This window comes from Balaenoptera acutorostrata, chromosome 2 (genome assembly GCF_949987535.1).
Source record: "Balaenoptera acutorostrata chromosome 2, mBalAcu1.1, whole genome shotgun sequence".
Taxonomy (NCBI): domain Eukaryota; kingdom Metazoa; phylum Chordata; class Mammalia; order Artiodactyla; family Balaenopteridae; genus Balaenoptera; species Balaenoptera acutorostrata.
The window spans coordinates 60060085-60075221 of record NC_080065.1 but is presented as its reverse complement, the minus strand read 5'-3'; the positions used below and the strand labels follow the sequence as shown (position 1 = coordinate 60075221).

General features: G+C 42.4%; 1 long non-coding RNA gene across 3 annotated transcripts in view; it reads right to left on the bottom strand.

The window, feature by feature from the left end:
• Positions 1–12100: 12100 nt before the first annotated feature.
• LOC130707096 (uncharacterized) overlaps positions 12101–15137 on the bottom strand; it is a 26473-nt gene continuing 23436 nt past the window's right edge. For all 3 annotated transcript variants that reach the window (XR_009007086.1, XR_009007087.1, XR_009007085.1), the window contains 2 exons: positions 13854–13993; positions 12101–12679 (listed from right to left, as the gene is read on the bottom strand). This is a non-coding gene — a long non-coding RNA (uncharacterized LOC130707096). The remainder of the gene's footprint in view (positions 12680–13853; positions 13994–15137) is intronic.

Genomic DNA, 15137 nt, shown 5'->3' with positions numbered 1-15137 from the left:
CGTGCTCTGATAGTTTCTTTAAGGATGATCATTTCACATCCATCTACATTCCTCTTGTCCTTTCCCTGCCCGCATGTCACTAAATGCCACATACAAAGCCACAACCAAAGGCTTTGTTCCTTCTCCTTCAGTTGACTCTCAAATCATAGGGTCGCCATTCCCTTGGCAACATGTAAAATATGGGTGTCAACCAGGGTGAGAAAGCAGGCCAGAAAGCCGAGTTTGAGAGGGGAGTGGCAAGGCAGTATAGAGGAGTGGTTACAACCCATGTTCTGGGGGCAGCTGCTTGAGATCAAGTCCCCATCCACTCGCTTGCCAGCGGTGTGATCATGAGTAGTTTAATTTCTTCATCTGCATGACAGGCATAAAATAGCACCATCCTCTTAGGGTTTGTTGTGAGGATTAAGAGTGATAATTCATGCAACTGCTTAGAACAGTGCCTGCCTTATAGTAATATTCAATAAATATTAGCCCTTTTAATTATTTATCTGAACTCTCCCTGCTCATGGGATCTGGAGCCTTCCTGGGGAAGTGGGGAAGAGAGGCATCTAAGTCATCAGGCTGTGTACTCATTAGCACCATGAACTGAGAGTCCTGGGGTGATTCAAAGGCTTTTTTTCCCCCAATCCAACAACACAAAGGGAGAGATTGGAGTAATTTCTGCTGCCCCCAAGCTAGTATCATTGAGGGAAACTACTTCCACAATTCTATCCCCTGGAGTCAATTATATCCTGAAAATGTGATAAATGCAGGCTGGAAAATTGCAAGATTGTGACATTATGCTGGGGGTTGAGCCAGTTAAATTAATCAGCAAGTTTCAATTTGCATGAAAAATGTTCCTTGAATTACATTTGGATCAAAATATCATTAAATATTAATATTAGGGCCATTGTATAACTTCCTCCCCATGGTAGTCATTTAATAAATATGAGTTGCAGCTTCAAACCAAACCAAACCAGGCCAAAAATCTTCCATCACCATGACGTGCATATGCCCGTGTCTCCCAGCTTCGGTCTCAGTGCAGCCCAGCAAGGGATGTATCTGTGCGTCCCTGTAACTTCAAGTGTCTCAGCCATAGATAGCAGCCCTCCAGCAAAAACAATAAAAAATATTTGACGGCTTTTAAGTGAATTGAATTTCCCGTCTGTGTGTAAGGTGATAGTGAACACTCTTTGCATACACTCACTGCCTTATATATTATCAGATCACATTCTAGAACTAGATTCCAGAAGGCATAGTTTAGCTTAGTGTGTTGCCCTGCCTACTAATTCTTTCATGTGTGTCTGTTCTCCCTAACTACATTGGAACCATATTTGTCAGAGGCTGTTTTTGACTATTTTTGTACTCTCTCATACAAGAGCCCTCCAAATTCTTGTTGGTCTCACATTAAAGCTCTTATTATCCCCACTTTAGAGATGAGTAAACCGAGACTCAGAGAAGATAGGCGATTCGGCAGAAGTCATAAGTTCTGTGAATCTCCAGGGTCTGTGGAGTTATTGCAAGGAGTCAAGGGGTCTGTATTTGGATGTCAAGTACCTACTGTTTGCACACTGACTAAATAATGTTTTGAAAGTACACTCTGCTTTCAAATCTTGTTATATAGTGGTAATTAATAAAATATAAATTAATTTCAAATGTGGCTGAATTAAAAATAGCTTTTGGTTATTTTGTATTTTTTCAAACTTTCTGGGGATTTGCAAAATGGGTTTATTTATTTATTTATTTATGAAATTTACAAAGGGAATCATGCTGAAAAACCTGGGAACCACTGTCTGTAGACCAAAGCTGGTGTTCACTAATAAATTACAGGGCGGTATTTTGAATAATCTAGGTCTTCTGGTGGCAGTGAGATTTTCCACTCTTAAACTGCTACCTATACCTATATTTGATAGAAAGTGTCTGGAAGTAGCCATCATTATTGTTTAATTTCTTCCTTCATCTAACAACTGTCTCCCTAAAGATTCCTTTCTGACCTGTGTGACATTGGGCAATCTCCTTAACCTATTTGCGTACTAGTTTCCTTATTGGCAAAATGGGGAAAAGGGTAGAGCCTACCTCATAGGGTGCTGTGACGGTCACATGAGTTAATGCACGTGATGCCTTAACACATTCTTGTCACATAGGAAATAGCAGATGTGGTCTTGTTGTGTTAGGCACCACTTGCTGCTGCTTTTTGTCACGTAGTTGGAACTTGATAGACATTTGGGGGATAAATTAATGAATAAGTGAAAATGTGGAATAGGAAGAAAGGGCAATTCTAGATATGTAATTCCTCATCTACATTTCCTTAGTCATAGGCAGGCAGTTAGGACAGCGGCTTTTATGCAGATGCTGTGTTTGGGAGTATTTGCTTCAATGAGCTCAAGCTAGAGAGACGATGTTTCTATATCTTCTGGTCCAGTAGCTGTTACAAATCTATCAACTTTATGCATTAGATTCATCAAAATATGCATTTAATAGATCAGGTAGGAAGAGTTTGGGCTTGGAGCAGATGTCAAGTACAGGCTTTATTCCTCCTTAGAAACTATAAGAGGAAACAAGACCAGTAAACCATCCAGATAGGAGGAGAGAAGCAATGCTTTCTTGCCACAAACCAAAATGCTGAGGATCACAGTTATGAGAGGGTCAAAGGAAGTCAGAATGACCTTTCATAGCAGGCTCAATGTTTATCTAGCTTAAAATTTCACTTCCAGATCATCCCATGGATAGTTATTTAGCTTTATGCCATGAACAACCTTTGAGCCCGATAGAAACTTTTTTTTTTTCAGTGTTTGCAAAGTGAGGTGTTTAAGGTAGAAGAAAAGAACCCGTTGCTAGACTTTTAAAAATGGGCTTCCCTGAGTGTCACTACTGCCTGACATAATTGTTTCTAACAAAAGTCTCAGGCTGATGGACCAATGAAGATATAATCAGCTTCTTCAAACCGGCTGCTTTTCCCAAGACCAGGCAGTAATAATCCTAGCAGCTACTCATCGTTGGCTGTACCACGTGGGCAAGGCTCTGTGCTGGTGCTGTGGGCACCAGTTCGAGCTTTCCAGAAGTTTCCAGTAAATTAATGGTTATACTGAATGGAGGTGAATATGCTTCCCTGTCACCTCCATCCATTGACACTGTTTCTACTCACTGGGACCACACAAAACAAATCCAGTCCTTCCAAGTATCGGCCCTTTGAAGCATTCAAGTAGAAGCTATCAAGTCCCCAGACCTCCAACACACCTCCTTCTTAACACTCCAGGTTCCATCAGCCATCTCAGTAAGGTGTGGTTTTGCATCTCCTCACCAGCAGGTTGCACTCCTCTGTGTGCTCTCCAGTGTGTCCCTGTCCGTAAGGTTTGACCCAGAATGCCCCCCCATCCCAATGGTTTGGCCAGTGCACAGTAGAGAGAGGGGCTCTCTGAGGCCCATTTTCAGAGCTGCAGCAATTGCTGAGATTTTCCCTCAAAAGGTCCAGATGAAAAGGCCTGCAGTAACAAACTAGGAACTTGGAATGAGCATTATTGATTTGTCTTGTTATTTTTCTAGATCTCTAGCCCTAATCTTGTTTCAGGTCTTCCTCCTTCCTCTTTACAACCATGAGAATCTCTTCTTACTAGTATTGTTAGGAAGCCCAAAATACTAGTATAGTTATATTTATTGAGTGCTTTTTTTTCGGTCAAGTGTTCTGTATATCTTATTTTATGAAATCTCATAATTAACCCCGTGAGGTGGTTTTCTTTTTTTGTTTGTTTGTTTCAAGATGAGGAACCTGAGACTCAGAGATTAAGTAACTGGTCACAGTTGGTAGGTGAAAGACCTACAGTTCAAACCCTGGGCTGCCTCACTTCTCAGTTTATGCTCCTTCTACCTCACTCAGCCTCTCTGTGATATAGCACATTGGAACATTCCTAGCGCTTTATCTGACCATACTAGGTGCTCAATAAATGTTATTGATTTCCCTTTCTCTTATCAGCCTTTCTCGTCCTCCAACTAATGCAACCTAAAAATGAGGAAGAAGGTTGTGAGTTGCCAAAAGTATGTGCCAGACCCCTGAGGTGGCCGTGCGACATCAGTTCCAACATGATGTGCCTTTAGCCGTCTAAGCTCCTTCCAAGGAGCTGTGGGCCAGCTCTAAAGGGCCCCTGTTAATCTACTAGCCAACTAGCTTACTATTGAGCGATGTCTAGCGGTTCTTTCTAACCAATCCGCACCCCTTATAGCTTCCTCCTCCTCAAGTAATTCTATTCATTCCCCAAACTTCAAGTAAATTCAGAGTATCTTCAGAGCCACCAGCACCTCAAACCTAGTCCTGCCTTCTTTGGAACTTCGGATCTGTAAATCAGGGCAAGATGTAGGCAGCAAGTGCCATCTCAGGATGAGCTTCTCTTTGGCTCCTTCTACTTTCACTGGGTCCTTTATGCCCCTTTGAGAGCTCTCTAATGTAGCACCGTCAGCAACTATCATACTCAAGTTCAGTAGTTCTCAACTGGGGACAGTAGAGTTCCAAATGCCCCGGAGGCATTTGGAAACAGGGAGATTATCACAATGACCAAGGGGTGCTATTGGCATCTAGTGGTTGGGGGTGGGCACGGATGGTAAAGTTCTGCTGTGAACCCACACAAAATAGCAATAGTGTCCACTCCCCTTGAGAAAGTCAGGACCATGACTTTTCTCACTATTGTCTATCCATGCCCAGCACAGCACCTATCCTTCCACAGATGCTTAATACAAATCTCTGAATGAATGTTCTCCTTTGTCACCTTTCCTGTTTTTCTGCATGTCTCTTCTCTCACTGGAGGTTCTGAAATAGAGCTGTCTTGCTTGCCTCTAATTTCTGGAAGTGACTGCAAAAGTGGAGGACTTATTAAGATCTGTCTCATATATATTCTCTTCCTCTTTCCTTCTCTTATGCTCGAAATTTTCAACGGTTTAGAGAACCACGGCCCTAATGAATGCCTTCTAAATTGATCAATAAACATTTACCCTTTGAATAGGTCTCAAAGACATGGCTTTCTAGGGTAAATTTAGGTAGGAAATTTTTCCCTCCAACGTGGAGCTAAACACCCTAAAAAAAGTATTAGGTTGATGGCCTAATTCAATGAGTTGTTAATGATTAAGCCTAAGTGATTTGGCTAAAGCAGCAGCAGTGGCCCATTGGCTTCCCCTCTCAGACCCATGAAGCTACAGCCTGGATTGGGTAGAGGAAGGGAGAGGCCTCTTAAGAAGCCAGTGAGGAAAAAGCTAAAAGTTTGAGGTCTGACCATCTTCATCATTCTTACTGAAATGTCATAAAAGCAGGTACTAAGTAGATCAAGGACTCCACCTCCCTCCAGGACAGATGATAGCCTGTTAAAGGAGAGTCAGAACTGGATCCCCATGAAAGGTCTGTGCTCCCAGCTCCGTGATAGAGGCATGTTGCTGTCGGGTGGAGCATTCTCTGTGGTTGGAAATTTTCAGAGTTCACTGGTTTTACTTTCTGGCTGATTTCCTTGATAAGACACTTAGCTCCTTTGTCTTTTATAAATTTCAGAGAGGAGGTTCTCTTCCCATCATGGGAATTCCCAACTCTGCTCCACTCAAGGGCTCTCTCGTTTTCTTAAAGTGTATGAAGGAATACTTTTAAAAGTCTTAAAATGAAGATTATTTTCATTCTTCTCAAATTGAAAACAACCATCTGAAGAGCAGCATAGCTCAGGGCTGATAAAGAAGGGCTGGGAAGGATCACAAAGCAGAGAAATTTAAATTTAGTAAGGGAGGAAAGAACTAGCATTTATTTAGCACTTGCTATGTGCCATGCACGTACATAGCAATAGTAACAACTATTAGGTATCTCATTTTAGTCTTTCCCCAGATCCATGAAGTAGTGTATTAGTCAGGATAGACTAGGTAATGTTTCAGTGACAAGCACACTCTAAATCCCCACGGCTTAAAAAATAAAGAAAAAAGAAAGAAAACAAGGATTTATATCTCCCTTCCATTACATATCCATTTCATAAATAAACAATGGCTTTGACCCAGGTCACCTTAGCTTTAGGACCTAGGCTGACAGAACAGCTATACTGGAAATGTTTCAGGTTGCTATGGTAGAGGGAAAGAAAATTATGGGAACCATGGACTGATTCTCAAAGATTCCACGAGGAAATGACATGTCACTTGTACTCGCATTTTGTTGGCCAAAGCAAGTCACATGGCCATGCCTACAAGTAAAGGGAATAGGGACGTGCAATCTGACTATGTGCTCAGAAGAAGAGCTAGAAATATTTGATAAAGTGTTATTATCCTGTTATTACAGTTAAGAAAAGGGAGGCTTAAGAACGTTAGTAGGTGGGGGAGCTGGGATTCTGACTGTGTCCTGAGCTCTTTGCTCTTCTATAACAAGTGCATTCTACAGGCACGTTACATACATGGTGCTATACCTTATCTCCACATGCTGTGATGAGCTTAAGTATCCTTGGGGCTTGAGAGTATGTGCACCTCAGTGTGGAGAGGTTAAAGCCAAATCCAAGTAATCGTGGCTTAGCCTTTATTTCACATATTTCCATTCTCTTTAAAGGTCTTCAACACATTCAGTGTGAAATCAGTTTGTAATAGAAATTTCGTCCTTGAACACATGCCAGATTTTTCTTTTTTTTTTTTTTTTTTAAAGAAATTCACGTTCTTTTATTTATTTATTTATGACTGTGTTGAGTCTTCGTTTCTGTGCGAGGGCTTTCTCTAGTTGCGGCAAGTGGGGACCACTCTTCATCGCGGTGCACGGGCCTCTCACCATCGCGGCCTCTCTTGTTGCGGAGCACAAGCTCCAGACGCGCAGGCTCAGTAATTGTGGCTCACGGGCCCAGTTGCTCCGTGGCATGTGGGATCCTCCCAGACCAGGGCTCGAACCCGTGTCCCCTGCATTGTCAGGCAGATTCTCAACCACTGCGCCACCAGGGAAGCCCAGATTTTTCTTTTTAATCATAGTCTCAGGTATGATAAGTTTCCTTGCTTATTTCTTTTATTTGTTGAATAATGAGAAAAAGGCCACTCTGCCCTCAGTTTGGTAAGGCTGCTGCCTGGTGGATGTTCAAGATCCAGAGGAAAGGATCCCCAACTTCCCTCCATCACCTTCCAGACAGTCCCCAGAAAAAAACATTCCTTGCTCAAAGGTACAGTAAAATAACAAGACTGATTCTACCAGCCCTTAGAAAATCAATCCTGATATTTCACCTCCATGGAGCTCAGAGGAAGTGCCGTGTTATATCAGTTCTTCTTAGACTTTTCTTTTTTTTTTTTTTTTTAATTTTTATTTTTATTTGTTTTATTTATGGCTGTGTTGGGTCTTCGTTTCTGTGCGAGGGCTTTCTCCAGTTGTGGCAAGCGGGGGCCACTCTTCATCACGGTGCGCGGGCCTCTCGCTATCGCGGCCTCTCTTGTTGCGGAGCACAGGCTCCAGACGCGCAGGCTCAGCAATTGTGGCTCACGGGCCCAGCCGCTCCGCGGCATGTGGGATCTTCCCAGACCAGGGCTCGAACCCATGTCCCCTGCATTGGTAGGTGGATTCTCAACCACTGCGCCACCAGGGAAGCCCCCTTCTTAGACTTTTCTAATCCAAGTACTGCTAATGGGAGAGAAAAATCTAGAAAAGAAATCCTAAGTAATCTGCTTAGGTAGAATTTCAGCCTTTAACCTGTCCTAGTTTTTGCATTCTGCTCCATAACATATCCATATTGGTTTGCATTTAAAATGTTTTAAATTACTCACCACTAAAACTGATAAGCCAGAAAGATATTATACAACTTATCCTTTGGTTTTCTCCACCCATTGGAACTTGACTTCAAGCCTTCGTAATCTCTAAATGACAATATGCTTATCTCCTGAAAGTAGGTCCCAGAGAAACAGGGATAAGGGTAACTGTCAGGTTGGGGATATGGTGGGTTCCTCCTGGCAGCTGGAGTATCCCAGACCCAACAGAGAATAAAGACGAGGAAGAGGAGGAGGGGTAGGGGTTGGGGACAAAGAAGAAGAAGAAGAGGAACATGGAATGGTATCTGGAGACATGGAGGAGCTAGTACAGCCAAGAAAGAACTCCAAACATGGCCTTAAAAAAACACACAGAAAGAACTCAAAACTAATTTACTGATCATGACAGATGCTAAATAGCTACAATTTTTATTAGTTATATTTTCCTTAGCTATTAAAAAAGACAAAGTACTTTGTCCAAAGCACAGCTAGTTGTGGCCTTAGGCAAATTAACCTTGCTGGGTTCTCAGCCATAAAGCATGAACTCGAATGCTGCTCAGCTTAATAGAGTGTAAAGTTTGCAAAACTCTTTGAAGGCAGAGAGTACAATTTAAGTATTACGTATTATTAAATAAAATGCCTATTTAGGAAAGGAACTCTCTATTAACGTTACCTTAACTAGTAGTCAACACCCAGGAGAGCTCCTTGTCAAAATTTTTATGACAGAAGGGATCCAGGTGTCCATCACTTAAAATGGAAAATCAGAGAACAAAGAAACAAGCCCAGGCAGTAACGAACGGAATGCACCATTAAGGCATTGGCTTGGTTCAGAGATAGATTCCTGAGCTAAAGAAGGCCTCATTTACTGGAATGGAAAAAATATGGGGCCAGGAAATTGCTCAGAGGTCTCCTGTCTTTTCCTGTGCACATGGAGATGCACTATGTGTTGGCTACTGTTTTGGATCAGAATCTCAGTTTTAGAAATAGCCTGAGTTGTGTCCTTGGAAAGGGAGACGGTTGTGTGGTATATTTGTGTGTGGTGGGGATGGAGGAGGAGGAGGTGGGGAGGATGTTGGGGGGAGCCATTTAGACGCTCTCTGGAACCATATTGCTTCCTTGGCCTCACAGACAGTTACCAGAACTGAGCTAGGACATTGGGCAGCTGACCTGGGCTTAGAGAGCCTCCAAGTCTCCTGAACTAGCTCTGAGGTAGAGCCAAGCTGGCCCTGCTGACAACACAGGCCAGTTCTGCCTGGTCACGCTGGATGGCTGGGTGCAAGCCTGCCTGTTTTTCAACAGACATTTATCCGGCAACAACCTCTTGATAGACAGTGTTTTAGGCACCTCTTGTTAGACAGTGTTTTAGGCACTTTAGAGAGATCTGATAGACAGATCTCTCTAAATGTAGAGATCTGAGAGGTATTTTGAAGGTAGAACTTGCTTTTAGATTGGCCATGAGTTAGGGGATATAACAGGAAACAGAAGACAAACATCCCTGTCCTCGTGGAGCCTGCATTCTAGTAGAGGGAAGTGGACAATGAATAAAATAAATAAGTTATATAATATGTTAGAAGACATGGAGAAAAATAAACAAGGGGGCTTCCCTAGTGGTGCAGTGGTTAAGAATCTGCCTGGCGGGGCTTCCCTGGTGGCGCAGTGGTTGAGAACCTGCCTGGTGGGTTCGAGCCCTGGTCTGGGAAGATCCCACACGCCGCGGAGCAACTGGGCCCGTGAGCCACAATTACTGAGCCTGCGTGTCTGGAGCCTGTGCTCCGCAACAAGAGAGGCTGTGATAGTGAGAGGCCCGCGCACCGCGATGAAGAGTGGCGCCCACTTGCCGCAACTAGAGAAAGCCCTCGCACAGAAACGAAGACCCAACACAGCCATAAATTAATTAATTAATTTAAAAAAAAAAAGAATCTGCCTGGCAATGCAGGGGACACGGGTTCGAGCCCTGGACCAGGAAGATCCCACATGCCACAGAACAACTAAGCCCGTGCACCACAACTACTGAGCCTGTGCGCTAGAGCCCGTGCTCCACAACAAGAGAAGCCACCGCAATGAGAAGCCCACGCACCGCAACTAAGAGTAGCCCCTACTTTCCGCAACTAGAGAAAGCCTGTGTGCAGCAACGAAGACCCAACACAGCCAAAAAATAAATTAATTTTAAAAACAATAAATGAATAAAACAAGGAAGGAGAAAGAATAGGGAGTGCAGGGGTGGGGAGCAGGGCGGGGTTAGGGTGGCCTCGTTGAAAAGGTGATATTGAACAAAAACTTGAAGGAGGCAAAGAGAGAATCATGTAGGTATCCAGAGGAGGGGCTGTCCAGGTAGAAAGGGCAGCAGGTGCAAAGGCCCTGAGGCGGGAGAAAGCCTGGTGTGTGTGAGAAAACCCAGAGGTCATTGGGATTGGAGTGGAGTAAGCCAGGGAGAGTGTGGTAGGGTATGAGGTCAGTGGGGTAACGACATCATGGAGATACTTGCAGACCACAGGGTGGATTCTGGCTGTACTCTAAAATAGAAGATTGTTGGAGAGTTTTAGGCAGGAGAGTGAGAAGATCTGACTTACACTTTAATATAATCAGTTTGACTATTGTGTTGAGTAGGCTACAAGGAGCCAAATGTGGAAGTAAGGAGAAGAGTTAAGAGGCTATTAGAAAACAATTTTCCATTATTTCAGAGTAAAGCTCAAAGTTCCTAGAAGAAACCTGTTGTTTGGACCATGGTAGAGGCAGTGGAGGTGGTGAGAAGTGGCTGGATTATGGATAGACACTGAAAATAGAGCCCATAGAATTTGCTAATCCATAACTGGGGTACTCAGGTAGTCTGCCCAGGAATAAGTTAACGAGCTGTGAAGGAATGGTGCTGAGGGGTGTTCCTCTCCACTCAAGAGTAGTAAAGAAAGAAGAGCCAGGATTCTGTTTTTTTTAAAAATTTATTTATTTTTGGCTGCGTTGTGTCTTTTTTGCTGTGCGCGGGCTTTTTCTAGTTGCGGCGAGCAGGGGCTACCTTTCATTGTGGCGCACAGGCTTCTCATTGCAGTGGCTTCTCTTGTTGTGGAGCACGGGCTCTAGGTGCACAGGCTTCAGTAGTTGCAGCATGCAGGCTTCAGTAGTTGTGGCTCACGGGCTCTTGAGCACAGGCTCAGTAGTTATGAGCTCTCAACCACTGAGCCACCAGGGAAGCCCAAGACAGGATTCTTGTTGGTACAACCACCTCACCTTTCTTCCTTTGTCCTTCCTGTTAATTGAGGGCCTATTATGTGCCAGGAACTGTGCTGGGATACAATAGTGAATGTGAACTAATGGGATCACTGCAATTATGGAGCAAACAATTTACAAAGGGAGTTAGACATTAAGTGAATAATCACACAAATAAGTGAAAATGACCACTCTGATCTGTGCTGAGTGTTGAAATTAGTATACCTGCCCTGGTCAGGAAGTGCTGAGGAAGGGATGCTTTGAGCTGGATCTGAATAAATATGTATTGATTAGATAAAGGTAGATGGAGGGAGGGGAAGAGTTTTCAGGCAATAGGAATGACATGTATGGAGATTCTGAAAGGAGGGGCAGCACGGTATGGATGAGGAACTGAGAGAAGGCCAATATGAGTAAAATGCAGAGAGCTTGGGGAACATGGTCAAGATGCAGCCGAAGAAATGGATCAGACCATGCTGGGCTTGAAGGCCATGTTCAGATTTTGAATTTTATCCTGAAATAAATGGGAAGCTACTGGAGGCCTTCAAGGAGGGGAATGACATGGTCATATGTGCTCTCTGAGAAGCCACTGCACTGCTTCGTGGAGAATGGATTACAAGAGTGGAGTAAGAATGGTGTGGAAGACTAATTATGAGACAAACGCCGCAGCTAAGGTGAGATCGTGGTTGCTTGGACCAGGCAGTTGGTTGGGGAGGTCATGATGAGGATAAATGTAGAGATCTGAGAGGTATTTTGAAAGTAGAACTTGCTTTTAGATTGGCCATGAGGGTTGATGGAGGGAGAGTTCAAGAATAATTCCTAGTGCTTTGTTTAAAATACTTGCACAAGTAGATGTATGACTCTCCTACTTGTAGAACTCACCTACTTTTATTAGGCAAAGCCATGGGAAGTTAGAAGTTTTATTTTTCTACAAATATTTAAAAATAAGATTTACTGTAGGGTGGTTTAGTTAGTTTCCAGCCTTAGTGGTAAGAGATGGGTAGGATAGGTGACCTCCCCCAGCCCTCTCCAGCCCCAAGGCCTGGTTGTGTAATGAGTTGATGGAATCCTGCCTGGATCAAAAACACAATCTCTAAACCAGCATTGTCCAATAGAAACATAATAGAATGTAAGACACAAATGTAATTTTATATTTTCTAGTAGCCATATTAAAAAAGTAAAAAGAAACAGGTGAACTTAATTTGAACAAATCTATTTTATTTAACCCAATAACTCAAAAATGTTATTTTAACATTAATCAATAAAATAACAATTAATGAGATATTTTACCTTTCCTTCGCCAAATTTTTGAAATCCAGTATATGTTTTACATGCATAGCATGTCTCAAATCAGATTAGTCATATTTCATGTGCTCATGAGCCACGTATGGCTGATGAGCACTGAATAGGACAGCACAGCTCGAAACCATCAAAGCAGCGACACAGACCTTAAATCCATGCACAAAGCCCTGGAAATAGAGGTCCTTCTAAAACAACTTTAAAAACAAAATAAGTAATATCTTAAATAGAGCCTCTTAAATTTTAAAATTGAATACTTTGTCGTTAATTAACTGTGTGAATTTGAGGAAGTCAGTTTACTCCTCTGTGCCTCAGCTTACAACAAGGAAGTGTGGTGGAGCTGGATAATGTGTAACAACCTTTTCAGTCTCAACACTCATTGACACCGGGTTAAGGAAGTCCAAGTAGTTCTTCCTTCTCTTTATCTTCATTATCAGAGCTCCCAAAAGGATTTTTCTTTTCAACATTTCAAACTCTTCTATGATATCTGAAAGGTGGAAAACGGGCTAGTTTACTAGTAAACTGACACAATTCCAAGAATGTTTTTCATTCCAAGGCAAAATATTGGATTTTCTGGTGAAATTTGAATACTGATTGGATATTTAATGATTAAGGAAACTACTGATTTATTTTAGATATTACATATAGTATTGTAGCTATGTTTTAAGTAAAAAGTGCTTATGTTTAAGAGATACATCCTAAAATAGGTATAGGTGGAATAATAATATGTCATGGATCTACTTCATCATCCTAGTTGGGAGGTAAGGGAGTGAGTGGGTATAGGTGGAATAAGCTTGGTCATAATGGAAACTTGTTATGAGACATGGGGATTCATTATATTATCCTCTTTACTTTTATAGTTTGAATTTTTCCACAATAAAAAGTTTTTTAAAAAGATAGATTTCCAAACTTTCTTAGGTTCTACTACTGGTAGGATTTTCAAATGTTCCCCTTAAATACTGTGTATCCTTTACAGTACAGATGTAAAAGCCTGCTTCAGCTTTGAGAACACACCATTCTTATTTAATACTGCAGCAGAACAAAGCCCCAGGCACAAAATTCCCATCATAGTTTAAATATGTCTGGTGGTTTTAGTAGTAATGTGACCTTGCCCTCTTGTCCTTCCCTTTAGTATGGGTTTTGGATCAATATTTATAAGCAAAAGGCTGTGCCCCCTGTGTGTCAGGGAGAGCCCCAGACTCTGCCCAAGCCATAGAGGGGCCCAGGGAGCATAGTGATGTAAACATATAGGCAAAGCACATTGCAAATCCAGAACAGTGCAGATGCTTGAGCTATAGGCATAAAGATTTAATTCTTGTTGGCACCATGGAGGCCATATGCTGCAGAGGTAGGTAGGGGCAGAGGAGCAACTCAGAGGGAGTGTGACCTCAAAGGTCACAAGGCCCACCAGCTGGGATGCACAAGGGAATGTGTGAGTATAGTTCACTTGTTGCCCTGGGTTGCCAGGGCATTGTCTAAATTTCTGGTGTAATGCCCTCTCTAAGTTCAGTGAAAGATTTCTGGCCTCCTCTTCTCCCCCTTGCCCTCTTGAACATAATGATGGTGGATGAGTCTGGAGTCTACCTCCAAGTTTCTGCCAAGGCATTGTCTGGAGCTGAATAGTAAACTGAGAACACAGGACTATCTTACAGGGCCAATACCTTCAGGTTCCCTTGCCTTACAAGCTGGATCTTCTGGCTTCCACGCCTTTGGGTGTTTGACCTCTCACCAAGAATTACAGGGCAGGCACTCATCATTTTCTCTCCCAAAGATAATTGCTAATGTCTACATAAAACATTGTCTACAAAGAAAGAGAACAGCACTCAGTCTGAGAATGTTTTCCTTTTGCATTTTCATCAGCCAAAGTAGTATTGATTTTAGGGTACCAACATATGGCATGAATGTTAATTTTAAGGAAAATCTGGTACACTCAACATGCTGAACCGTGCTACTTTCTATACACATGATATTTGGCTTCCGTGGTGGCAATACAGCACCAGATTTTCTTAAATGTCAGGCATTTTAAGAAGTGGTTCCTCCAAATTTAAAATTACAGACACACAAAATAAATGGAAATGCTATGGAGATGTTTTTAAATAAAATAAATTTGACCCCCGGGGAAAACAAAGCAACAACTGATCAGAGACCATGATAGACCATTGGTTGATCATCAAACATCAGCAGAGTGCTGCTTTAACTTCTATGCAATATGTTGTAATCCACACTGATTTAGGCAGATGATAATCTGTAAAGAATGTCCAAATATTTGGGGTGGAAGGAGGCTTGATGGTTCTTCTTGAGGATTCTTCCTGTCTGTTGACAGAACTCACCTATGCTACTTAAATCACGTGAGCAGGTGAGAATTACTAGTGGAAACGATTCCCTCTGAGTCTCTGCATACTCCAGCTCTCAGCAGTCCTCATGGTCAGAACAGTACGGTACTAAAATATGTTGAGCCTGGAGCTCTAAACTTGTTCTCACCAAGTTTCCCTTGCCCACTTTGGTTTATCAAGTTCACCCCAAGTTCTAACCTGACTCTCTCAAGTCCATTGGCTCATTTTGATCTACATACTCTTGGGGATACTTTTCTAGGTCATCATCCACATCATAGATAAAATGCTTGTTTCAAGTTTGCTTTGTCTCTGCTTATGAGTCTCAGTCCAGATTTCCAATTATTTGCATATCCCTATAATAAGGAGAGATTGAATGGTGTAGTTCCCAATACATTGATAAAACAGTGCAGGGGGAGGAGGAAATTGGGAGTGACACAAAACCTTACATGGACCAGTATAAAGTCAAGGTCATCCAGTGGGAAGGTAATATATGAACTGAGATTCCAAACACTTAGGCTCTAGAACTTTAAAAGTCTCATATCCTCCCTGTGCCTTTGTCAGATGGAAACATTAATAAAATCTGAACAAGATAATGCCTGAAACCCTCTCCCA